The 26745-nt window shown below is 47.8% G+C and overlaps 2 protein-coding genes across 20 annotated transcripts in view; one reads left to right on the top strand and one right to left on the bottom strand.

The window, feature by feature from the left end:
- Positions 1-5042, bottom strand: part of STRBP (spermatid perinuclear RNA binding protein) — a 59328-nt gene extending 54286 nt beyond the window's left edge. For 15 of the 16 annotated variants that reach the window (XR_007907736.1, XR_007907738.1, XR_007907740.1 and 12 more), the window contains exon 1: positions 4573-4690. The gene's annotated coding sequence lies outside the window, so the exon portion shown is untranslated. Of the gene's footprint in view, positions 1-4572; positions 4691-4937 lie in introns of those variants that run through there. The other variant, XM_051807521.1, reaches the window with a different exon arrangement.
- The window catches only part of CRB2 (crumbs cell polarity complex component 2), a 56333-nt gene continuing 34447 nt past the window's right edge, over positions 4860-26745 (top strand). For 2 of the 4 annotated variants that reach the window (XM_051807478.1, XM_051807481.1), the window contains exons 1-2: positions 5458-5682; positions 12215-12278. The gene's annotated coding sequence lies outside the window, so the exon portion shown is untranslated. The other 2 variants (XM_051807480.1, XM_051807479.1) reach the window with 2 other exon arrangements.

The raw sequence follows: 26745 nt of genomic DNA, 5'->3' as shown, positions 1-26745 counted from the left end.
AAGCGTAATTTAATTCCCCTATGTAGGCATTACATGAAAGAGAAACATTACTGTGAGAAGAGCTCAGTACTATTGGTACACAAACCTTACGACAGATAAATTAGACCTTAGGAAAACAGCATATAATTTACATTTTGTTATGTCAATCACCAGCAGCGTCTTAAGGCTCTTAAACACCATGCCAAACCACAACATAAGGGAACTAATGTAAATCAACCCATGTGGCAGGATCACTTCAGTTTCCACAATCCAAGAGATCCCCTAAAATGGATTTCATCAGATTATTCCTCTTCAACATCCATTTACACCTTTAATTTGCCAGCACATTACGACAGTATTTTACTCCAAGAGCTACGAAGTTGTGCATAGTTCTGGAAAAACCAACAGTGTAAAACAAGGACATTAATTAATCCCTGGCCTTCCCTAGAGAAGCCAATGGGCAAATGTGCAGGTGGCCCAGAAAATCCCCCCTTGGATTAGTCCCAGAGATCCTGGGTTCAGCAGAGGGACAGAAAAGGACTGTGCTTTACATCCCTTCCCCAAGAGCAGAACAAATGACATACCCCGGGTTTGTTCCCTCCCACAGCACCTCGTCCACATTCCAGCTCTGCCCGGGAAATGTCAGGATGGGCTTTGCAAAGGAGAACTGTGAGCAAGGACACAGCCCAACCCAGCCCAAGGATTCTCTGTCCTCTCCCATTCCATGGTGCTTTAGAGGGAGACCATCGGGAACAGAAGGCAATTTAGCTACGGAATAAAGCCCCAAAATCCAAAGAGCAACATGTTTACTCACTCCTATAATTCATAAGGATTCCTGTGCAGGTTTTTTGTTAAGGGACATGAATTGAGGTTTTCAGAGAAGTTCAATGGGAACACTGTCCCTCTGTGAGCTGGAACAGACACGAACTGGGACTGTTCTCTGTCATCAGTGCTCCGTGAAAAACTTGCACATAAGAAGGAAAAACTACACAAGTGCCAAGAAGGGCAGAAGTACAACCGAAAAAATATTGTCTCTGGCCTTGTAGCTTGTATCAATTATTGCTTTTAACAAAAGATTATCAGCAAATATCAGGTAGGGCAGCTCAGGCTTCTGCTTCCTTAAACATCAAGTACAAAGTTTCTGTTTATCAAATCACGCTGCAAGTGCAACAAACGTACTCAAACTCTGCTTTCCACAGAAAGGTTCGAGACTTAAATTTTTCTGCTCTTTCAATCTGTATCAGTTTTTCCTGTTGCTTTAAACAGGAATTTTCCTTTTGGTTTCATCCCTGCAGCACACTCAGCAGCAGTGCAATCTTCACTTGCCAACACTGCTGGGTTACAGCGAATCCAGGACACTACAGCAGCCAAGTGCTCCTCATGTGGGTGTTGTTAGCTCAGTCCTCCCTCCCCCAACCCCATAAAATGAGGTACAGACCCCAAAATGCCATGCTGAGCTCTGCTGTTGGCATGGTGAGAGACACTGTAAATCCAGGCTCCCCAGGAGCTGGAAGGGAGCCCAGGGAGGTGCTGACTGACCCTCAGCCACCAAAACCTCCCGGGTACCTCTCCCTCACCTGCCCCCAGTGCTCCCCCTCACCCAGCCCAGTCTATAAAATACACCAACTGCCACAGTTCTACTGTTCCCATATTCACACTTACACACCTTGGCCCCTTGTAGGTGTCTGTGCATCACCCCAACCCAGGACAAACTCCTGTTCTCTGTATTAATACTCAAACATGCTCACCGGGGCTTTTTACACACTCAGAAGCTTGTTATCCAGCCAGAGCCTTTCCCTCTCCCCTCTTTCCAGCCATGGAGCTTCAAAGAGCTCTATTTACATGCCAAGTTACAAAGTTCAGCTGCTTCCAAAGCAACGTGGAAAAACTGCAGCTTTTATGATTCTACAGTGAGGTTTTTCACAACATGAAGCAACTCCTTTGACTAGTTTTTTTAATTTTTTTTTTTATTTCCAAACAAGATTTCACAGTTCAAACCCCCCAAAAAATCTCAGTCCACCCACAGGCCTTTGAGGGCCTTCAAAAGAGAGCCCTGTGACCTCAAGCATCATGTACTGAATGAACATCCATGGAAAAGCTGCTTACAGGTCAGAAACAAGGGTCACCAAAATCCCCATATCCACTGGAGTTTAAACTGTTTCTCTCATGTTTAGGCCTGGCACAGCCTGCCTTATGCCATCTGCTGTTGTACCTTTCCATTTGCTTACTTTGTTCTCTTGCTTCTGAACCTCTGGTATGGAATCACTCACATCTGAAATTCCGTCAGGACAAACCACAAGGCTGGATTTGGTCACTTCTTCAGCACCATTCCTAAGAGTTACCCCTGGGCTCCTCCAGCCCCCAACACAAGTATTTCTAGATGGAATCTTTCTCCACTTCCCCAAGGCATTAAGTCCTAGATTTCCACCCCGTATTTAGCCTGTCAACCACACGGAGCAAGAACTGGCACTTCATCAGCATCATCTTTGTGCAGAGATGTCAATATTGCCAATAGTTCAGCAATAACAACTAGGCTGGATGAACAGCCCAAGCAAATAAAACTCCTTTATAAAATCAGGACTAACAAAATCAGCAAGCCTAAGGATTCTGTTTGAACTAGAAATGCCAAAGCAGCACCAGACTGGCACCATCCGTGATGGGATTCTGAGAAACAGCGAACTGAAAACATCAAACCCTCACTGTTAGCAATCCTTATCCCCTCTTCTCCACAGCTCTCCCTTCATTCTACACCAACGTGAAGCAAAGGAAAACGACTGGAAAGTTTCAGAGAGAAGAAAATGCTACATGCCAAGAACTTCCAGAGGCAAGTCCAACTTCCTAAAAATGACCAGGAATTTAGTAGGAGCTACAGCCAGCCCGTCTGCTGACATGGATTCCTCCTTCCTCTCTGCACTGGCAGGAAATAACACACCCAGCTTTTCCACCTTTCTGATGGCCCATTGAAGAGGTGGCTGTTTAAATTCTTGGAAAACACTTTTGTGAGACACAGCCTTGTGCACGGGCAGGAATAGAGCAATGCAGCCTCTCCAGAGACACCACCAGGCCTTCCTCCCTTCCCATTCCAAAAGTTTTTATGGCCTCTCCTCCAAGTACAGACAGAACTGCTCCATCCTCCTTCCTTCCTTCCTTCCTTCCTTCCTTCCTTCCTTCCTCTCTGCCTCCAGTGCTGCTTCCTTTGGGTCTCAGAAATGGTTACCATGTCTTTAAAAATCAAAGAAAACCAGACCAAGGTTTGCAAACAGTCCTTCCTTCTCTGTTCTTTCTAAGGATGATCGAAAGTATTGTGCATGAATGGAAGAAACTATTTTCATTTTCTGTCTTTACCCTACAAGGCCAGGCTTCAAATGCTTGTTAGAACACCCAGCTATTTTAAATTAAGTTAAATAGCCCAGCTATTTTAATTAACGTACAGTTTCACAGACAGTTTTTGGAACTGGAGATCTGAAATACCTGCTGTTCCTGACAAGAATCCCCACTTAAGTCTGTCTCTGCTTTAACCACACTTAGCATTTATGAGTTTCCAGGACAAAGTATGATAAAACTTCTAAAAACTGTTAATGAACTATAGGACACAGATAAAGGAAAAAAATAATTCAGACACATCCAGGACCCCCATGTTACAAATTTTCTCTTCTGCCATGCCCTGTGCAGGAGCTGTTTGGAATGTTCGCTCTCTTCTTTCTGTAAATCATATGGCACCATTTTCAGAGCCATGTAAATAAGTAATAAGACATTTAGCCAGATAATGCATGTTTCTACTTTGACTCAAAACTCAAGTTCTGCTCTGCTCAGTAACCCGCGTGTCACTCCCTGGACATCCCTTTCACACTCTCACTTCCAGAAAAAAATAGCGGGTTAATGATTACCAAACCCCAGTGCACGGCGAACGCGGAATGAACGAGGAAAAAAAACCAAACAAACCATGAACCAAAACACAGCCGGGTATCCCCAACGCCGGGAGCCCGGGAGGGATGCTCCGACCGCGGGAGTGCCGGAGCATCCCCGTCCCACCACACCTGGGGCCGGCGGGACCGCCCGGGGACAGCGCCGGGGGACAGCGCCGGGGGACAGCGCCGGGGGACAGCGCCCGGGGACAGTGTCCGGGGACAGCGCCGGGGGACAGCGCCCCGGCCCCGCCGCCGCCCGCGCGCCCCTGCACAGGTAACGCGCCCGGCACAGGTAACATACACACCACCCCCAAGGTAACGCGCCCGGCACAGGTAACACCCCCCCCCTCCCCAGGTAACGCGCCCCTGCACAGGTAGCGCGCCCCGCACACAGGTGCGCGCCCCCGGACAGGTAACGCGCCCCGCACCGGTAACGCGCCCGCCGCCGGCGGAGGGGCCGCCCGCGCCCGGGGCCGCCGAGCCCTCGCCCCTCCGCCGCCTCCGCCGCCCCCGCCCGCGGCCCCGCGCAGCCCCCCCGGCCCCCCCGCGCGCAGCAGCGCCCCCCGCTCCCGCGCCGCGTCCTGCCCTTGCCCGCTGCCCGCAGTGCCCGGTGCAGTGGGAGGAGCGGTGCCCGGGCACGGCCGCCCCGCCGCCCCGACCCCTCCCCGCCGCCCGCCCGCCTCACCCCGCTCGGCGGCGGCCCCGGCGCTGCCCCCCGGCCCCGGCGCGGCCCCGTCCCGGCTGCGCGGCCCCGTCCGGCTCCTCCGGCTCCGCAGCGCCGAGCGGGGCTGCGCACGTGACCGCGCCCCGCGCCCCCATAGGCTGCGGCTGCCGGGCAACGGCGCCCGCCCCTTCCCTGCACCTGAGCGCGCCCTGCGCCGCCGGCGTACGGGCCGCGCCAACTGCGCCAACGGCGCAGCGCCCGCCCGCGGCCCGCCCGGCCCCGCGACGCTGCCGTAGGGCGGCCCGGCCCGGCCCGCGGCCCCCGCGCCCGCCGCTCCCCCCGCGCTCCCGCCCCCGCCGCGGCCCCGAGCGCTCCGCGGGCCCCACCTGGGAGCGCCGCTTGCGCAGAGCCCCCGGAGAGGTCGGTGTGTGTTACGGACTCTCCGTAGTGTCGTCAGCGCGGCCGCCGCACCTGAGGGCGCCCGCTGCGCAAACGGCGTAGCGCGAGCGTGGCGGGCGCTGGGAGCGTAGGGAGAGGGCGGGCAGGTGTGTGAGGGCAGGGCCGGCTGCGGGCGGCTCCGGGCGGCGGCACCGGACCGGCCGTGGGTGCCCACGGCGCCGGCTGTCCCGGCCCCGGCGGCTGAGGGGGCCCGGCGGCTGAGGGGGCCCGGCGGCTGAGGGGGCCCGGGCTGGGCCGGGGGCAGCGCCCAGGGGAGGGGGCCCGGGGGGAGGGGGGCAGGGCCGCGGCCCCTCACACCGCGCTCGGCCTCGGTGGGTTTCGCATCCCGCCGTCGAACCCAAAGCCCAGAAGGAGCGGGTTCCCGAGCTGAGCTCAGGAACAGCGTTCCCATGTGGGCCGTTGTGCTCCGTGTGGAACCCTCAGCCATTGTCTGAGCTGGGTAAAATCGAGGCAGCTTTGGGGTGTGCTCGGGCGGGTCGGGCTGCACAAGGGATGTGGGGTTCAATGGTCTCCATCTTTCTCTTCTAGAAATTAAGACAAGTGGGTTCGAGAGAGCTTTCAGCTCCCTGAGATAATTCTTCCCAGTCCCAGGACGTGGCTGTGGAGTTGAGGAGCTCCCAGCAGTGATGTCCATCAGGCTCCAGAGAAGCCCTGGCAAGGCAGAACCTTTAGGTATGAGGAGGAAGGGATGAGTCTGGTGTGTTATTTCGTCTTTGGGTGTGCATTCCCTAGAACCTTTACAGAACTTCGTGTCCCTTCAACATTCTGTGTGCTTCCACACTCAAATGGCCCATGTGTTCAAACGAGTGCTTGAGAATTTCTGCCAGGTTTTCCAGGTTAAGTGCCTTTTCAAACCCAGCTCTCACCCTTCAGGTGCGTGGCAATCGTGTTTGGTATCACTTTTTACACCTTTCAAAACTGATTTTGCATAGGCTGTGAAGATGAAAGACTGCTGACTGGGGAAGCTCTGTTCCAAAATAATCAGCACACAACGTGCTGTGTTGAAGCAGCCCGTGAGGGAACTTTGGCCAAAGGCTGTAGGATCAGGAGATTTGTGGTGCTGAAGTGAAACAGTAACTTTCATTCAAAACTGAAAGTGATTTCAGCATTAGAGTGGAAGGAAAAGCACGTGTGCATTAATAACTTTACATGCAGTAAGAGGTCCAGCTTGTTCCAATTAAACTTATGTTTTGTGTACTCCTTTGCAAGGCTGTGGCTGAAGTGTCACCCTGGTTCTGAACAGTCAGAATAACTCTGCCTTTGTAACAGACTTTTATCTCATCGTGTTTGAGGATTGAAAGGAGAAACAAATATGAGGAATATCAGTTACTGCTTTCATGTCTTGAATTGAGAAATTTCAAAGCAGCGAATGAGTTTAGCCAAAATCTCCTGTGTGACCTTAAAATACCAGTGTGGGCCTTGAAAAGAGACAGAAGATAATAGATAGAAATCAAGGACTTGTCCAAGGACTTCACATGAGAATGTTTTCGTTTGAAATTAGTTACAGGAAATAGAAACACAGCACAAATATAGCCCCCAGGAAGGCAGCTGAGAGAGATGGTGGGATGGGAAGGGGCAGCTGTGAAATGAGTGGCTGTACAGCACAGCTGGAAATGTAGTGAGGAGGGAGAACCTGCAGGAGATGGCACCTCAGGTAGTGAAGTTATTGCAGAGGTAAAAGAAAGATGTTTTCAGCTGTGGTCTGAGTGAAATCTTGAATTCTTCTGTTGAGTTCTCCCTTGGGCTAATGATTTGCCAAGGGCAAAAACACAGAGGAAAGGGGATTGATGGATTAATTTAGAATACAGGGGATTGAAAGAGCTTTGGCGCTGCAGTACAAGGATATAAATTTAACAAGGAAAAGAACATCTGAGGTTTGGAAAAAAGTTAACATCTGTCTTTAGGCTTCATGGAATAAAAAGGAAGAAAATTGAATTTATAGCTCTAAGTATAGTCAATAAGAGATAGGGATTGAATTGTGCCAAAAGCACCATGAAATTAGAGATACCTTGATGAAAGTTCAAATAATTAACAATAATTGTGCTCTTTCTTGGTACAAAATACTGGCACAGAAAGAATTATTTTTTTTGAATATATAACTATGGTGAAAATAATGTGTGTTTCCTACAGATTTTTTCACAGAGATAGTTGAGTCATTATCATGTATTCTTGAGTGTTACCTGCATCCCTTGGACAAATGGGGGAGTCTCAGAGGTTGGAGAGGTGTGAGTGTGGAAAGGGGATTCACAGTTAAATTCTGAATACTGCACAGTGCCTTGTCCTGTCTCTTTGTGTCTCCTTACTGGCTAGATCAGGTCAGGATGGTCTGATTTAAGCACTATAGAGTGTTTATAATGGAATAAAACAGATCTGAGATGTCAGTGTGGAGACCAGGAGTGGTGGCTGAAGACTATTATTTCACTGATGGTTACTGACACATTAAATGTAGAATTATTTTGTAAAACAAACTTCTTTTCCTGGACTGATTTTCCTGCTTGTAGACCTCATGCCAGATTGTACTGTGTTTGATAGATGTGATAAAGAACTTTGCTTACCAATATTAAATAAAACGCAGAGAGGCAAGTCAGGAGCTGGTATAAATGACTAGCACATGAAAGCACTTTTCCTGGGCACCAAATAACCCCCGAAAAGCAGGGGGACCCTTTCCAAATCTGTTGGTAGGTGCCTTTTTAAGCTGGAGCGAGGCGGGCACTGCCTGCACAAGGGCAGCCCCCGGGGGGGCACCTTAGTACCACATTAAGGACTAAATGGCTGTTCGCGGTGGGAACGGGGAAACCGAAACCGAAGTGAGCAAGGATGAAATGCAGCCGATCACATTTCAAGTGGTTGGTATTGTTTACAGACAAGTGGGAATGCTCTCGTAGTGCCCGAGGGAAGAGGGATCTTTTCCTTGTGATAACTCAGAAATCTCCGTTTGAGACTCACCATTGTCCAGTGACCCAGTTCTTCACGGGTTTCGAATTCTGCCTTTAGACATGTGCTGAAGTTAATGGGATTTGTGCACAGATAGCTGAGGGCAGACTTTGAGTTGGAAAAAATAACTGTATGAGCATGTCTTTTAAAAATCTTCGTAGAAAAAGCTGGCTTTGCGTGGGAAGTTAGTCTCATAAGCTTGACAAGGACTTAAAATGAACAAATAATTGGAGAATTTGTAGTGGAACTTACTTGACTTTGCATCGTTCCCAGGTGTTGGAATTTGCCTTGGATTGTGTGCGTTTGATCCCAGCTGTTATTGGTTTCGTTTCATTCTGCCTTCATTTCTGTTTGGCCCAGGGCTTCTAGATGGTTAATCTGTGGCATGAGAGGGGAAAGAGTTTTATTCTGAAAAATGCTTACAAGATATGTATTCACTTTTATTCTAAGGTGTATCTCGGGCATAGAATGAGAGAATCAAGCAGAGGAGTATCCAGTGTAGGGGGTACTTAAAGATCAAGACTTAGTGCTGCAAAACAAAAGCTGCCCTGGGTAAATCTGGCAGTCACTTGTGTACATAACTGTTACCAAGAGTTTTACACAGGGCTTGCTAATATCTGATACAATCCTGAATGATTGTTAGACTAGAGCAAAGGAGATAAAATGGTGCTAGAGGAAAATCAGACCCTAGGAGAGGAGGAATCACACCGTGGAATGTCACACAGGGCTCTTCTGGCCCCAGAGGAGGCTCATGGGGAAACATTTCGGAGATCTTTTTAACGATAGGGACGAGGATGAGCTTGAAAAGCAAGCAAAACTGGAACCAAGGAAATGGGAAATACTTTCAGGTTATGACTAATGCAATTATTAGAGAAGCTACAGCAGGCACCGTGGTGGATTTAGCTTCAAATAAGAACAGAAGTTATGCCATGTGTGATTGATTCCAGGTTGGGTTACAATTTAGAAGTGCAATTAGTGAGTCATCTGTTACTTTATATCAATTATTAAAATCAACAAAGGTCTAGGTTAAAAAAGAGAGTGCATGCCTCAATATGTGCTGCTCTACTTGTTAATTTTCTGATTTCCCTTCTTTGTTTGATGTGTCTCAGCTGTGCAGAGCCGTGGCACAGAGTGTTCCTTAAGCCAGCCCGTGAATTGCTGTAGGGTGAGGCAGCCCTCACCTCACAGCCATCCCACTCTGGCTTGGTTTGGGCAGAGCCAGCCCAAGGGCAGCTGTCTGGAGTGAGCCTGCAGGTCAGCAGTGCCTGAACCCTTTGTGAACACGGGGGCTTTAATCCCATTTTTGTAGGTTCTGTTCTGGGCACAGTGAGACACAGCTGAGCTCTCGTGCAGACTGTGCTGCCCTCAGTGCACTGCTTGTGTTCTCACCCCGTCCCACAGCTGCTGAATGAGGAAAACTTTTCTTCTGGTGGCCATGATAAAACAGAGCAGGAGGCACACCTCTGAGGGACAGTACCAGGTTCCATGGGGGCACTGACCCAGTAGGAAGGCCTGGCAACAAGTAATATTGCCACCTTCAGTGAGCATTGAGTTACAGTTTCTAGTGAAGGTGAGGCCCCCTGTGGAGTCTCCTGGTCTGTAACATGGTATAACCTGACACATCAACGTGGGGTGTGGATACATCATCTGGATGCAGCATTGCTCTTGTGAATGGAAGTGCTTTTGCCTGTCGTGCCCCTGGGAATGGAGGACTGCAGCCGGTTGAGGGCATCTCTGCTGGGCAGGCTGTGCCAGGAGAAGGGGCAGGCAGGAGGTTCTGGGGCTGTGCTGTCCCTGAGCACGGGGGGTGGCAGTGTCATGGGCAGCATGTTCCACATTGCAGTTCCATGGCATGGATTGCAAAGATGAGCGTGGTCTGGAGACCCTCTGGACTGTGTGAACAGACATCCAAAGCTGCACTGAACTTCACAGAAGTTCACTATTTTCAGCCTTTATACTTTCTAATACGCATTTGAGATGTGATTCTGGGAGTGCTTAACTCTTCTGGTGGCTGTGGTTGGTGTGGTTTGCACTTACATGTCACTGGACATGCTGAACCAATCTGCAAATGAGCTGTTTTCCCATCTGGGGGTAGGATATGTTACATGTTTATCTCATATCAATATAAGATCTCATATCAATATGAGATAAGTATTTTCATTTATATCAGTGGCAAGTAGATAAATATTTGGGTCAATATGTATGTCCTTTCTAGAAAAACAGTGATACAGCTGTCAGGGTTATTGGTTTAGGGAAGAGCCTGATTGGACCAGATAAGGGATGACAGGAGTTTACTGCAGGTCCTTAGACAGATGTGTTAGGGTGGGTTTTTTTCCTTTGAAGTTTAGGATTGAAAAATTGCCATCATTCCAAAGTAGAAACAACTTGGGTGGCCTTTTTATCACTAATAGGCAGAGCAACTAGGCAGGGCTGTGACTGCACTGAAAAGAGGCTCTGTCACACGAGAGGTTTTCCAGGTCAAGATTAAAAGCAAAACAGTTCTCATCACATGAGCCTTTGTACTGCACCCATATTTTCTAAATGCTTTTGGCTTATCTTTAATGTTTATGCTGCTATCAAAAATAAACCCAGCTTCTCTCTCCACGGGTGTTGTATTTAGCATCAACAGTGAATAGGCTTTTTCATTCCTAAATGCTAATTTTCTTTCTGTTTTCAATCTGTTTCTGGTACAAAAAGTTTTTGTTTTCAGTGGTTTTGGTTCCTTCCCTCTTTGGTTTTTGAACTGTATGATTTCTCCTTCCCATACCTTTTTCTGTCTAGGCAATCAGTGTTTTTTTGATGGAAGCAGTGGCTGAGTGTCAATCGAACTTGAATCAGAGTTTGTTTGAGTGCAGCTGCCAGTACAGTCATAATAATTTAAAAACCTTTACCAAGACTAATTTTCATCAGCAGACAGTGGAGAACTCTTGGGAACAATTGTAATTGTCTTGCTTTGAACTGTGGTCAGAAATCTGGTCTAAAAGTATTGCTATGATGAGAATTTTGGTTATAATGAAGTAGTTTTGTAACTTCATCAGAAACCTTGTGACACACAGCCAGAATTCAATGGCACTTGGAAAACACTCCCAAGCTGTACCCTTGGGATCAAACACTGCCCTTGCTAAAGCTGGTGAGGTGTTTCCTGAATGCAGTGGTGCCCAAAACCAGCAGTTCTGCCTCCTGCTTTGGTGTTCAGCCTTTCTATCAGTTAATTTAAATAAATGTAAAAATTCTATTAGATGCAAATGTTCAGAGTTATGACTTTTTATTTATCCTGCTTGCTCTTTGATGACTTAAATTATTTCAGCTCATCTGATTACTTATTTAAGGACTATTGATCCCTGAGTTTTTTTCTGGGAGTCCTTATGGGGTAGTGTGTCTCACAAACAGCATTTTAGGTGCCTGTAAATTCAGGCAAGCAGACAGGCTGCTGTAGCATTGTAGTAACCAGGCAGGTGGCTTATTTTAGGCTAAGTTCTATGTGAAATATTTATGCACTCATTTAAATACTGAAGAGCTGGAGTTCATGCAGCCCAGCACAGCTCTGTGTCAGTCAGCAGTTGTGTCTCCTTGGTGGACAGCCCCACAACTGAGCTCTGAGGGCACTCAGCACTCAGGGCCCTTAGCTGGGGAGCCTGGAAGTGCAGGCACTGGGGCTGCAGTCCCCTGTCACTGTGGTTTGCTGTGGGACACAGTCACGTCTCAAAATTCTTCTGTGGTTCATCCTATGGAATGGGGGGTGCTGGGGGTTTCCTGCGGGTTTAGAGAGCTTGCTTCATAATTTGTATGTTTGAAGCCAGCATGTATTTGTTGTGGGTATCATTTAGCGTAACAAGGTTTTCTTATGTGCAACGTTAAAGTATTTTTAAATCATTGGAAAATTTAAAATGTGCAAGTCAAAGGCAAAAGGAGATGTTCCAGTTTCCTGTCAGTTCTGCTGCATTGTGCATCTTGCATTAGTACCCAACCTGTGTTAGCACTCCTGCTGGATAACAATCTTCCAGGGTTATGCTGCTCCTTCCCTGAAGCACAGCTGCTCTTCCCAGGGGACAGGCACAATGCAGGCAAAGCTGCTCCTCTGTTCTCTGCTCACTAATTGATCTCTGGCTTGGCCACTTCCAGCAAGGTCACAGAATTGGCAGCTACAAAAAACACTGTTCTGTGGAAAATTTAAAGGGGAAGAGTAGAAGTACCCAGGATGGGATAGTTTGGGTCTTTTTTTAATTCATAAACATTTTAATTTGTTGAATCTTCTGTTTTGCTTCTGCAGAGGTCTGAAACTTGGAAAGGACTGACACCAGAAGATTGTCCATCGTGACCTGTTCCTGCAATTTGTGAGTTGTGCCCTATCCTGGAAATTGCTCTTTTCTCACTTTGTAATTCTACTTCTGTTTTTACTAGAACAGGGCATGAGTATTCTTATTAAGATCTTGTAAAGGGAAAATGATTTCTAGGCAAGAATAGTGTGATCTCCTCAGATTTCTTTCTTTGCAGAAGATTTACCATGCTGGCCTTGAAAGGCATCCATGTGGCAAAAGTGCATGAAATCACAGGTGCTGCTCTCTCAGAGCTGGCTCTGGTTAATTCAGGTGCTCTACCACTTGAAAGGTGGTGGAGATTTGGGGTTAAAAAACCCCAACAACACCCAAACCTAAGCTGCCAGTGTCCCCGTGCCAGGGTCTGTGCTGCTCATTAAGCACCGTGCCAGTCTCTGTCATTGTCACAGCCGTGCCCTGCTGTGCTCAGCAGGAAGGGGGACAGCCCTGCCCAGGGGGTCCACATCCCTCTGTTAGAGCTGTGTACCATCCTGCATGTGTCCAGGCTAGTGAAAACATGGGAGAACTGCAAATAAAAATCCATTGGCAAAGCTTAAGTGCTTAATTACTTGAAAAGCAGAAGAGTCTACAGGGTCTGGATAAAGGAAATGGGCCAAAGTGTACAAAGGCAAGTCTGGAACACTGAGGGCAGAACGATGCTGTGCTGCATTAACAGGGGGTTCATGAATGGCCTGGCAGAGAGGGGAAGAGGGGTTTGGTTGACCTGGTGAGACTTGTGTGATCTAAAAATGCATGGAATGAACTGCATTAAGTCGTAGCTGTTGTAGCATCTTTAAAGAATAAAATCTGCAGCTTCCTCGGCCGTGAGGGGCTGCACTGCAGTCCCCCAAAGCAGGTGTTCAGAGCACCTCCTGTGGAACACTGCTCATTCACGTGATCCAGATCACAGGGAGTAACACACACGGTGTTTGTAGCTGCTCTCAATAAGCTGGTAATTGAATTATCAGCTAAATACTGAAAGATTAGGCATGATGTCTTTGGGAGAGGGGTGTAGAAGCAAGCCTAATTTGATTATTGCAGCAAATCCATTTTATGTTCATTGAGAGTTGAAGCAAATAGTTGATGGTTCAGAACTTCTTATTCTCCTTCTTATAAAGAGCTCTGCCAGCGTTTGATGTTTTTAACTCTTGTGTGGGACTCGATACCACAGAGAGGGAACAGAAAAAGGACGTGGTAAATTGTCACGAACCCCCGAGCTAATGAATTGATTTGACACTGTTTATTCTGCTAGAACTCAAGGCGATTAGCTGAATAAATGTTTAAGTTTGAATCTTTAATTTGTCTCTAAATATGTCTAGTGGTTAATGAGGAGGCAAGGAATCGTGTGCAGAGTCACCTTGAGCGGGGAGCGGCGGTGCCGGGGCCCGAGCGCTGCCCCCGCGTGGCAGCGGCCGCTCGGTGCGGCCCCGGCTCCCCGCGCCCGGGGAAGGCGAGAACACGGCCATTCCTCGGGCACGGTCACACCGGGAGCGCCAGCAGTGCCCAGCACAGCCAACGGGTGGGACGCACCCGGGGCCGGCAGAGTCTGTGCTCGGTGAGAGGCTCGTTCAGTGTCTGCCCAGTGCCCGGGACAGAGCCAGGCTGAGGAGGAGGCAGGGGGGAGCTGGAAGGATGGCCCTTGTTGATGTCTGGCTGAGGAAATGGGTAAGGACAGACCAACCTGTCAAACTGACTCACAGGATTAATCATTTATCCACTGCCACTTCTCTAAATAGTTTGTCCTTATTTATGTATAATACACAACTAGGTGCTTAAAATGAAAGCTAGAAAATAGAAAACAAAAGCAAATGGAAAGAAGCGAGTGGAGTTAAGGACAGAACACAGAGTCTGTACTCTTGGATCATTTGTGTATGTGCTCCTTCATTATAGATCCACTGTAGGTAACAGTGGCAGAATTTGATATCATGATTAGTGTTGATTAATGATACAATGATTAAAGTTGGCTTTTGTTTCCAAGGGACCTTACAACCTGATTACATGACATTATAAGAGTTGATTCATTTCTGTCCCTCACAAAAATGGTGGAGGTGTAAATATTGAACTAGAGTAGGAAAAACAGTCATAGTCATCAGAACAGTGGAAGTGCAGATCAGGTAAATGCCATACATTACAAAACCACTAATATGAAGGGCATTGTCTGTATTCTGTATTTAAACACTTGACATGAGATAAATTAGGTTTCATAGGTTTAAAGTACCTCTGGATTACATTATTCTTGAACAGCATTCAGCCTAAATAAAAGTACAGCAGGGTGTAGGAGAAAGTTTTTGCACACCAGCAATGTAAATGTTCTCTTTTGAGGGGGCAATGGGATTTCTGAGGTGTGTGAGACAGGTCCTTGCAGTGAGAAGGGTGTGCAGCATGTCCTGCAATTCCACTGAACTGGAGAGAACCTGTGGTGGAGCACATTCCTGCCTGGTCCTGGGGAGGAAGTGCTATTGCACAGTGCTGGTTCTTCCCACCAGGGTTCCTGCATGCCCTCTGCTCCATGCATAATTCAGGTGCAATACATAATTGAAGGACTATAAAGCCACGCTTACTTTCATGTATTTAAATTACTTGATGAGCCAGAGATGGTTTTTGCCTTGTCTGTGCTTTTGCTTTGCCTTCCTGTGTAGTTTGTTGGAACAGTGAGGATCAGAGCCCAGTGAGTCAGCAGCTCCTGAGAACCACTACCAAGATGCTGTTCAGAACCAGCTGTCAGTATTATACTAGGAAAAAGTATAAGTATATAACAAAATCTAATTAATTTGCAGTATCAGATTTCACTTCCTCTGTTAGCAACATCTCCATAAAGTAAAGCCTTTTCAAAGGAGAAAACCCTAACTTCTGAAGGGTACAGATCTCACAGTAGCAGGAAAAAACTCTGCCTGGGATGGCCTAGGCTGCCATAATTCCTAGGAATGGTGTCTGTGTAGTACCTGAGTGTCTGTGATGTGTTTTCTCATACAGGTCTGCAAAAAAGAGTGTTTTGCACATGGAATTAAAAGGGGAGAAAAATCAGTCTGGCATCTTTCTCACTGTTCCTTTCTGTTCTGGATTCCTTCTCTTTAGAGCAGTAGTTTGTGCCTGGATGACAGGATGGTATTTCCAGTATTTCCAGGGCTGTAATTGCTCTGTGTGGAAAGCATTGCTGAGGTGCTCTGGGCCTTTGTGTTTCAATCACTGGATGGGTAACATTTTATATGTTTAATCACCATCAAGCAGAGTTTGGATCCAAGCTATTTAGAGCAACTGTCTGTGCTATTGCAACCCACTCAGGGCCCTGGGGGAGAACTAAGAACAGAGAGAAGGCTCAGATTTCTTTGAGCAATTCAGTATTGCCCAATACTTTGGTTTGTTATGGCTGCTGGGTTATGGGATGGAGAAGTATTGGGGTGATCTGTTCAGAGAACATGGTGTTAAAAGAGATCTGCTTAGAGATTCAGGAAAATGCTGCTTTCTGCTCTGAGCACCAGAACTGTGAAACAAACATAACTTATGTTGAGCATGAGGTAGAGATCAATATCTGAAACCTTCCTCAAAAACAGAATTGAGAGCTAATGTCCTTCTGCAGCTCGTGGCAGGAAGAGCCTCTTCTGTAGTTGAACATTTTACCATTTACAGCAATGTTAATAAAGGATCTCCTGGCAAAAAAAAGACTAAATTGTAACATCTCCAAACCCTCTTTTTATAGGTAAGACAGTGTGTCCCTCAAAATCCATACTGCTCAGCTAAACCAGGCTAGGTTTGCTTTGCTAACCTCTGATGAGGACACACAGTCTTTGATAGTCCATATTAAACCTTTTCCATTTTATATTGATAACATTTAGTTCCTTCCACTTATGGGATATTCTTCTCTTCTGTACTTTCCCTATTTCCCCCCCCAGAAACAAACAACCCAAAGCATCCCTTTGTCACTTGGCACCTCAGGAGAGCTCCACTGCTCAGAATTTGCATGAATGCTCCTGCAGGCAGTGTAATTCCAGGGCTGATTCCCCCCCCACGCCCTGGGTCTGCTGGGGCACTGCTGCAGCCCTGCCCAGTTCACGACCTGCCTTGTGGCTCCCCAGCCCTCCCCTGGGGTCTGTCAGCCCCCCTGGCTCTGGGGTTATGTACCTGTGCTTATCCCAACCTGCAGTGATTGAGGCATTCTTCTGACAGGTCACTACAGACAGGATTTCACAGCACGAGGATCTCCAGCAGAGGGGCTCTCACTTTATTCTTTTTTTCTGTTTCACACTTTGTTATGACACCTCCATCTGTTTGCTGTTCTGTACTTGTATTGTTGCTGTGGAAAAGTAAAATGCAACCACATCTTTTCTTCTCTCTAATGACAGGCCAGATGACATAAATTTCCCTCAAAGCTTGCATTGTCTTGTGTTTTCAACTCACTGGACAGATGTCATTCAGGACTTACTCCCTCTCTCCATAGTTCTTCTGACCTTTGGCAATCTAATGACTGTCACAACCTGCTGACATGTGGAAGGACTGAGCTCCCTGGGAGCATGTTCTCCATGGGCCTGAACCAAAAGCCTACTGTAATTGCTGGCTGTCTTTAATTACTTTGGGCTTTGAGTCAGATGTAAGTGTAGAAGGCACATAGTAATTAGTGATTTCTCTGGCTGCTGCTGGCACTCTGACTGCTACCTGTTGTCCCATGAATAGCCCCTGAACTAGGATGAATCCACCTGCTTCTCTGCTCCTGCACTGTGTTTCTCCATTAACTGATAGCTGCAGTTATGATCCAACATTGTCTAATGCAGTAAAAGCCTGAAATTGGGAAAATGTGCAGTCTGACAGGAAAATGTGAGCCTGCCAACATGGTGCCTTGCTTCAGCCCCTCCCCTGCTTTGGGAGCAGTTGTGCTGTAGAGGAACAAGCTGGGGAGCACTGAGGAAATGCAGGTGAAAGGTCCAGGGTGCAGGAACTGAGAGACTGAGGCAGGTACAGAAAAAGCCCTCTGTGTACCCATGAATTTGCACTGCCTTGCCCTGCATCTCTGTTCCTCAGCAGCAGGGACTGATCATAATGGTTCTGCACTGATGGAGAATTCTGAGCATTCTGTTTCCCAAAGAGGATCCTTAAAGACTGTTGTGTGGATTGGGGAATGTTTTCCTTTCCGTGTAGTGGCTGTAATTGTTTCTGAGCTGCCTTTACCTGAGCACTTGCCATTAGCTGAAGCACTGGCAGTGGCTCAGTGAGTCCTCCTGCTCATGGCAGCTGCTGGGGGAGCTCTGTGGCTGCGGTTGCAGGGCAGAGTGAAGGCCCAGCACGCTCTGGGGACTGTGCTGTGAGGAGCTGGGGAGCAGCAGGGACCCCTGACCTGTGGCAGTGCAGCCACAGCAGCACGGCTGGGCCTGCTCCCTGTGTGGGGCTGTGTGAGGGAGGGAAGGTTTGTGGGGAGGGACAGGCGTGGCTGTTGTGCTTAGCATCCTTCTCTTCAGCACTTCTCTTTGCAAAGAACTCCGAGTTCTTCATGTCATGATTGGTTTTGTGCCTTGTTAACCGTGAGTCTCTCTGCCAGTGGGCACAATGACTGCTCTGTTGTGCTCAGCATTATCTCTGTTGTGGTTTGGTTTTCAGGATATGAGTTTGTTTTCCTCCCCATCTGATGGTGGCATAGTGGGGCACGATGGGGAGGGGTCGTTGAGGGCTGAGTCCATAGATCTTTCTGCAGCAGTTGATGCTCAGTTGCCTGAGCTGCCAGTCCATCCCATAGGCTGCTCCTGGAGCAGGGCCCTCTGGAAAGGCACTGCCCGAGGAAAGGGCAGTGTTCCCTGTGTATTACCTTGAAAGGAGTACATTGCTCTTGCATTGCTCCTGAGCAGCATAATTCAGAGCATTCTATGAAAAGTGTAATGGTCAGAGCAGACGCCATAACAGCTCCATCAAATATTGATAAAGTAGGATTATTAATTAGAGCAGGGGTGTAGGATTAAAGTGTCCCTCGAGTTGCATTCCCCGTTTGATGCGAGAGTGTGGTTTTGTGGTCAGAGAGTGGGAAGCTCCGGATAGCTGGAATCTTTTCTTGTCATCTCTTCACTGTGTTTGCTTAATGTCCATCGTGGTTCAAGGGATATATAATGCTGTTGACCAGAGTTCACAGGCTTCTGATATGCTGCTATGGTGGCACTGCTGGGACTGAACTTCACAGGGATCTCTCTGTTAGTGTAGCTTAGGCTGATTTGTAGCTCATAAAAAAGAAAAACACCTCTGAACAAGCTGATAATTTGCAGTCCTGTTGTCCTGGAGCCTCATTCTCCCTCAAAGAGCTGCATGTCTTTGTGAGAGGCTGAAAACACTGGATCTGTTCTGTGGAGCAGGGAACATGTTCCTCTGGACCACTTGGCCCTCGTGTGCAGTGCAGGGATAACACTTTGCTTTCCATGGTGTGTGTAGTGCTGAACTAAACAGATATCAGAGCAGAGAATGAATTGAATTTCGAGTTACACAGCCCCTGTGTAAAAAGGGGCTTTCAATGTCTCCCACTTGACAGGGACACTGCAGGTTAGCAAAGAGACTTCCTTTCAGAACAAAGGCCTGATCTGCATCACTAATAACAGCTGAGGTCATTAAAATAGAAAGAATTTCCCTTTGAATTTCCTCTGAACAGTATCTGCATTCTCTGCCTCACTGGTGGTAGCTTTTTTTTCCTCACAGTTGTGGTCCATCAGGACAGTGCAGTAAGGATTTATTTTCCTCTTTGGGTTCTTCCCAGTTCCAATATTCTGCCTAGCACAAATGGTTTAGACCTGTTACAATCATAGCAGTTCTGTAAATTCATTCTCCCATTCCTGTGCACAGAGAGTGTGTTCTTGGGTCCCTCAGTGTCTGCAGCAGCAGTTTAACATCCCTGTGTGCCCCAAGGCTTTTCTAGCTGATAAAACTCTCCAATCTAAATCTCATCTTCTCTTTTCTTGTTTTCCCCCTTCCCCTTCAGAGTGTTTCCCTGCTCTCTCCAGAGCCATTAGATGCTCTGACTGTGCACTTCACGAGATCAATATGCTTTTGGTATTCAGTGGCATTATCATTCTGAGGCTGTAGGACTGGTATGTATTCATCCTATTAACATCTGCTCAGAATTCCCCACATCCCAGCCCCGCTCCCAGAGAACGACCGCGTTGTCCTTGCTCGGGCTCTGTGTGTGGATGTGACACCTGGTTTATTGTCACACAGATTCCATTTCCCTCCTCACTCTGCTGTGGCCTCATTTCACCCCTGGAAGCTCAGTTTGGGCTGGAGATGGATGGGTGAATTGGGGAGCATTGTGTCCTCTGCTGCCGTGGCAATTCCTGTGTGTTACTGCCTGAAGTTATTTAGTCCCTGCACTGAAGGAGCCAGTTCTGCTCTAACGGGGAGATTCCATCAGCCCATGAGGATGTGCCTGTAATTGAAGCACCACCTCTGTAAAGCAATAGAAAAAGACAAGAGTCTGCTGGGCAGACTGAGCACATCACTGCCCTCATGGCTGCTGTGACGGGGCATTATGAATGTTAAAGTCACGGACAGAGGATGAACTGTGGCTGTGCCTTCAGTGGTAACTCCAGGGGATACTGGATAGTAGGAATACAAAGTGTCAGCCCTATGGTTGTAACAGAAATTGCCAGTAGGGTTAAGTTACCAGGGGAAGGAAAGCAGGACTTGAAGTTAAGTGTGTATCAGTGTGGAAGTTAATAGCCAGGAAGGGGATTCACTGTTTAAAACTCCTGGCTGAAGGTCACAACCTCTCAGTGAATGGCAAGAAACTGTTTCAAGGAGGAACACAATGTGTTGACATTCCTGGCTTTCTCCAGTGAGTTTTGGTTGCTTTTGCTTTTGCATTCCTCCCAAAAGTTGGTTGCTATAAAAAGAGGCGCTGGATCATTGACATGCAATGTGCACTCTCGAAGATTACTGAAGTTTAACTCTGACTAACAAAATAAAATTAAATGTAATCATTTGCTCATTCGAGGTTTCAGGGAAATGGCTGTATGAGCCTGCAAGCTAAAAGAGGAAATGTTGTAACAGCCTGTGCAGGATTGTAAGTTGACTTTTTACCTTTCTAAGTGAAATGAAGCTGTGAAGTCTCAGAAATACTGGGTACTGGTTAATCTCCATTGTCTGGTCTGAATCAAAGGAAAAACAGAGACCAAGGGAACCTGTGTTTAACAAGCTCTACAGGGAGGCAGAAATGGAATTGAAGACATTTGCATTTAGTCTCATATAGGACAGGTGACAGTGGTTTGTCATTTTCTCAGAGCACACACACACATATCTAAAGAGATTTCCTTGCTTCTTGGGTTCTGTTTTCTCCAGTGTTTGCCATACTGACCTCCTGGGGGGTGACACTGGCAGAAAGTCCCTGGGTTCAGAGTCATGCATTAAAAAGGGGTAAGGATCAAATGGAGGTTAAATCTTCAGGCAAAGATTTTCTTTGACAATCACTGGCAGGCCCTGGTGAAGCTCCTGTGCCTCTCTGAAGGTGCAGGTCAGCAGAGCTAAAGATGCAGAGATCGATTCCCACCACAGAGTGAGGCTGGATTTCTACAGCTGCTCCATGATTGTGGGAAGCTCAGCCATCTGTACTTTGGCTTCCCTTCTGGTCCCAGAGACAACAAAGGGAATTTTCCCCCAGTCCTGTAATAGAGAGGGACCTAAAGCTGAGCTGGAAGCAAAAAGGTCCATCCTTTGCCCCGGGAGTGTAGCTAGGCTGGCATATGGAGTCCCTCCCAAAGCTAATGAGAATTACATTGTCAGGTTTGGGACTTCTGTCTCATAAAGCACTCAAGCATAATAAATGATGCTGACACACTGGCCTTGGCATGGAAAACATCTTTAAATATACAGGATGCTCCTTCTTCCTGGGATATATAAGGTTGATTTAGATGCAGTGTAATTTCTTGGGGAGAAAATGGATACTGTTCCAATAAGCTGTCAATTATGATTCCTTCCAGAAATGATACATATAGTTGGGGAATGGCAAGGCTGGATTGGCATTAGACAGATGGTTTGAAGTATTATAACTCTTCTAGGTTTTTTTTTCCCCATAGTTCTTGGGAAGTTTCTGGATCCATCCACTTCAATATTTTGTATACAACCTCCTAATAAGCCTTCATTTTTCTTTTTTTCCAAAGGCCATGGGGCAGATTTTTTTTTTCTGACATATTGATGAGCTCCTGTGCACGTTCAGCACAGGGTGAGCAGAGCTGGAGATTCAAGCTTTTGTGTGGCAGATCAATATCCCCTCTGACAGAAGCCCAGCAGGAGCTCGGTTTGCCTGCTGTTGTGAGACATGAAGTAGAAAATGTGCATAAACCACACTGCCTAAGAGAAGTGCAGCAGAGCTTATCTCAGGCCTTGTCTCTGGTCCAGCCCTTGTCTCTGGTCCAGTTCTGCAGGCAGAAGCAAACAAGATATTAATTTGGAGACCATGAGAGCAAGTTGTTGACACTTATGGGAAGACCTGTATTTGTCTTCCTCAGAGGTTTGTTAAGCAATCTGACAAATGGATGGTGATGGAAACACCAGGATTCAGCATCCCAGCAAAAAGAAGGGTCTGCCCACCTGGCAGCATGTGCTGTGGTGATCCCTGCCAGACCCTCTCATCCCAGGGAGAGCAGATCCAGCAACTTGTGCACACCCAGCTTAGGTAGGGCCTTTTTTCTGGGGCCTTTGTGAGGCAGGAACAATTGACTCACACAGGAGCTTCCATCTGTGAAATACTTTTAGCTTAAAAGTTAACTGTGGAGATGTTTGCTCCCCTCTGTAAGGGGCAGTGGTTGTGCTGATACTGGTGTGAAATGGCCTGGAAAGGCACGAGTGGGTGAGCCCAAGGGATTGACAGGAGCTGGGCAATATCCCAGCTCTGAGTCAGGAGGTGGAACATGGGACTGTTCCTGTGCAGTTGTCCCTTGCCTTCGTACCAGCAAACGTGCCTGGTTAGTTACCTGATGAGGTTTGGAGGTAGTGGGAGTATTTAGTGTTCATTAAGGTGCAGCTGCACAAAAGTGAGCCCCACATCTTTGCTTCTTGGAGAAAATTACCCATTCCTCAATATTTGGCACATTCACGGTCTGCATCCATTTTCCTTCCTGCCACCTACTGTGGTGAGAGTGTCCAGTTTTCCCAGAGGCCTCATTAGGAGCAGACTGTGTGTGAAGCCTGAGAGAGAAAGCAGAGGTTGGAGCTGGAAGGAAAATGAAGCAGAGCTTGCTGATTTATGCAGCGTTCAGAGGTGCCATTTCCACGGCAGAGACAGATGTCAGGCACAGGACTTTGGGGCTGAACTCATCCTCAGAGCTCCCAGCTCACGATGTGCAGCTGGATGTGTTTGTTTGTCAGGTCCAGCATTCCCTGTTCTCCCACCCCCGTGTTTGGCCTTCACGGGATACAAACTTGCATGCTGAGGTTCCTTTGAGCCGGGCTGCGCTGCAGGGCAGCCTCTCCAGCCTCTCTCCCTCTGGCTCTGGCTGCCGGTTCCTTTGGTCCTGGCTGAGCATTTGGCTCTTCCCCGGAAGCCTGGCAGGCGCCCTGGGCACGGCCTGGCTCCAGGGCTCCGGCAGTGCAGACGTTTGCAGCAAACAGCTGCTAATTCAGCCCTTCCACGCTGGTTTGGGCTGGTGGAGAGAGAACTGCCCAGCGCTGCCCTCCAGTGGCTCCCCATAGCTCACACTGACAAGCAATATTTACAAACATGTTGGGTCATTTGGGACAAAAACAGCAGCAAAAGGGCCCCTCGCAATGGTAAGCACGTCTTCAAAACATTCTCAGATCCTGGCAATGTATTGGGCACATCCTTCCTGCTATAACATTTTACTGCAGAAAACCTTGCCTGGGACCCTTTTTACGCTGTTTCAGCTTCTTCCTGTAGGCTGATCAACATTCCCATCTTCCCATGCCAGAGAGGCCCCTTGGAAGGGATTCACCTCCCCTGTATGCAGGGGAGAAGGATCAAAGGGGCATGGAGCTGACCTGCAGCACCCCAGCGGGGTCTCACATAGATCAAAGGGTACATCCACGGTCAGAGCCTGGCTTCTGTGAGTTCCTTGGCAGATAACCCTGGCTTTTCCACAGCCTGCTCCCTGTGTGGGTTCTCTTGGAGAGGAAGGCACAGGTGCTGTGCACGTATTGGATATCCCTGTTAAGGTCTTTACAATTTGCTCTTTTTTGGGGAGTACCCATGCAATGAAGATCTCTGCACAAGCAGCCAGTATTGCAAGGCTGGGGAGGTGATTTCAGGCCTCAGGCAAACCTGTTTGAATTTGGTCTTTTCAAATCCTAGCCTTTGACCTCCCACAGTCTGCATGCAAAACTGAGAATTCTCTGAGCAATTGCTGGTGGTAGGATTAGAGAAAGTTCTGCTAAGATGTCATTTCTCTGCTGAAGTCATTGTGGGACCTCCCTGCTCTGCCTTGCCAGGCCCATTGTTCTACTGCTGTTGCCTGGGACAGACCATATGCTCAGCACTCTCATTTATCAGGCAGCATCATCTCCTTGCCAGCACTTCTGATTAGCAATGATAGGAAACTTAATTTACTGTGTCTAAAAAGCACAGCTAGGTTGTCTCAAGACTGGAAATTTTGTGTGGTTTTGCCAAGGTTTAACAGCAACTCTTTAGTTTTGACTCCCAGCCCAAGCTCTTGCTGGGCTGTGCTGCCGGGGTGTTGCAATAGGCCTTGCAGTGTTCCCTGGGCTGCTGGCTGGGCCCTGCAGCACCTCGGGATGTGTCCATGGCTCTGGATCCTCTTCCCAACTCTCCTGTGCTCACACGGGCCGGAGCTGCCTTCGGCGGTGCAGAAGGGACATCTAGTGGTGACCTGATGGGAGAGTGGGGAGCGTGTATGTTCAGGGCTTTGGGGATCAGTTTGGAGTTGGAGATTGGGCCCTGGGGAACCCTCAAGCGTTAGATCACCAGACTGTACTTGAACTTTCAGGTCACAGAACTGGCCTTTGAGTCTGGAAACTTGAAATTCCAAAACCTGACATTTTTAAAAACAGGCACTTTTCAGCAGGCCTGGCACTTTTCAGCAGTGACTGAAAGCAGGAGTGAACTGAAGCAGTCAGGTTTTGCACACAGTTTTTGAGTGGAAGTTTTTTTTTTACTAACTCAGCTTCCCAAGTCTGCAGCAACTGTTAGTATGGACTCTTCTGTGTATGGTTGTGCCCAATGACCCTTGGAGGACAAAGCTGGGGGAAATAATCAGGATTCTGATGCTGTTGGGTTGCACTGTTCAATGCAGTGCAGTAGATCTGTGTTCAGGGGTTCCAGAAGGAGGTGAGGAGGGAAGGTGAGGCTCTGTCCCCTGGGGCTGCTGCAGGTGCACGTGACAGGAGGTAGGAATGCCTTTATTCCTACCACTGATATTTCCCAGCCTGTCACACGTCTCTAGTATCCAATCTGGAGTATTAGGATTATTTTAAGCCCTGTGGGAGAAAGATTGTGAAACTCATGCACGTGTACATTGTTCTTTGAATGCAAAGCACACACTTGCTGAGGTGCATTCCTGCATGGTTCCCTCTGAGCTGTTTGTAGACAGATGTAGAGGATTGTTTCGTGACAAGTACACAAACCAATATAGAATAAGGAGACAGGAAGGTTCTGCTGAGCACCCCAGACCTACTTTCTCCTTTTCCCCCTAATCCCCTTGCCCACTGCTGCCCCATTTCCATGGCATGCATTTCCGGCTTGCCAGGTTTCCTGCCCCGGGCTGAGAATAGAAGCCTCGCTGTTATGCTGTCCTTAAGTCTCTGGTAATGAGTGTTACACCAGGAAAGCAGCTGTGGCCTTTGCCTCTAGTTTTAATACTATTTTAAAGAGCAGATTATGGTGACGTGGGCTGGCAGCCATGCGGAGGTAGCACAAACCATGACCAGTTTGGGGAAGGCTTTAGCAAGGATGACTAAGGACTTGGAGCTTATGCTTTAGATAACAAATCCACCCAGTTGTGCTCCTTTGGAAATGTAGTCAAGCCTAGCAAATTAGGGCCTTCACAGAGTTGCATTAGGGTCCTTTAATTGGACTAAGCTGGTTAATACCCACATTGGCTTTTGTATGCCCAGGGGTCCAGCACAGGAATGGTTTGCCATTTATGCTGGCAAATCTTGTAAAATTGCAACCATGAATGTTGAAAGAATTCAGTTCTAATGTCCTCACAGGCAGACACTGGGTTGATTATTATAAGGCAGTTGGGTGTAGGTGTTTTGCCTTCCCTGAGTCTGGCTGGTGTGCCCCAAGTCAGGGCTCTGTCCAGGCTTTGGGGTGTTGCAGACCACAGGAACAGCAGAACCTCAGCTCTGTGGGAGGACCTGCACCTTCCACCTGTGGAGGTTTGTTACACTGATGCTGTTTTATGACAGCTGAGCATGTCCTTCCTGTCATCACAGCAGCCATAAATTCCCATGGATAGCTGTGTTTTCCAAGTGTTGTGAAGTGTTGCTCGGGCTGACTTCCAGCAGTGCCTGGCTCCAGCTGAGGAGGAACGGTGGTTTGTTGAGTGTTAATTGTGCAGTGATTCATAGGTGTTTGATGGGATTTGGAAGAGGTGAGTTGTTGGGAGCATAATCCACACAGGTGAGGCAAAAATATTCTGAGCAGAAAGACTGTGCACATGTCAGTGTTTGGTTCTGTCCCCTGACAGCAAAAGGGGAGTCTGAGGAGACACAAATGAGCTCCAGATGGTTGTGGTGACTGGCAAGAAACTAATACTGAGCCTGATCTTGAGAAAACAGACTGAAGACACCAGAGATGAAAGTGGGGGCAGGGTGGTCCAGATAAGGTTGATAACACATGATACATCATCTTTGGAGCATTCTAAGGCAGCACAGTGAGATGAACCATTTGTTCCTGAACTGCAGAGTTTGGGTGGTGAAAAGGCTCTTGCTGTGGCTGTTCTGCTTCTGCACTGAAGGTAAAAACCCTGCAGTAACTTTCCCATTTCCCTGCACACATTCCACCAGCCTCTGCTGCCCTGCAGGGATACTGGAGAATACAAATTACTCACTGTAGGATTGCTCCTGTTTTCCTCATGTGCAGCCTGGCTCTGGCTGCACCAGTTCCTTGCCATCTTGCATACTTCTTGTTTAAACTAGGAATTTGTCTAGCATCTTACCTGCCTTCTATTTTTAGCTGTCAGTGAAGGGTGAGGCAATGGACATAATTCTCATTACAGTTGGTTTAATCCAATTGTGATGTGGATTTAGAGGTGCTTAGGAGGTCTCAGCTGAGTGTGGACTCTGTCCTTTTCCAGTTACTCTCAGGAAACAGTGCTCACTGATAATTTTTTCCACTTCTCAAACTAAACCCGTGCATCTAGCAGTGGTGGTGTGATTTGGTGCCTGTGTTATGCAGGTACCTGTGCTGATCTCTGTGACTGTTCCTTACCTGGGAAGAGGGTTCCTGTACACGTTGTGAGTCCATCTGTCCTGTGGGGTCATCATCTCATGCTGAGACAGCAGTAAAGACTAATGTGGGCTGGCCCTGCTTTTTGGGGTTAACAGAGTGCTT

This window comes from Manacus candei, unplaced genomic scaffold, assembly GCF_025592945.1.
Source record: "Manacus candei isolate 608988 ecotype Guabito, Panama unplaced genomic scaffold, ASM2559294v1 h1tg000071l, whole genome shotgun sequence".
Classification (NCBI taxonomy): Eukaryota; Metazoa; Chordata; class Aves; order Passeriformes; family Pipridae; genus Manacus; species Manacus candei.
Note: the sequence above shows the minus strand (reverse complement) of the source record. Positions and strands in the feature narration are given on the sequence as shown.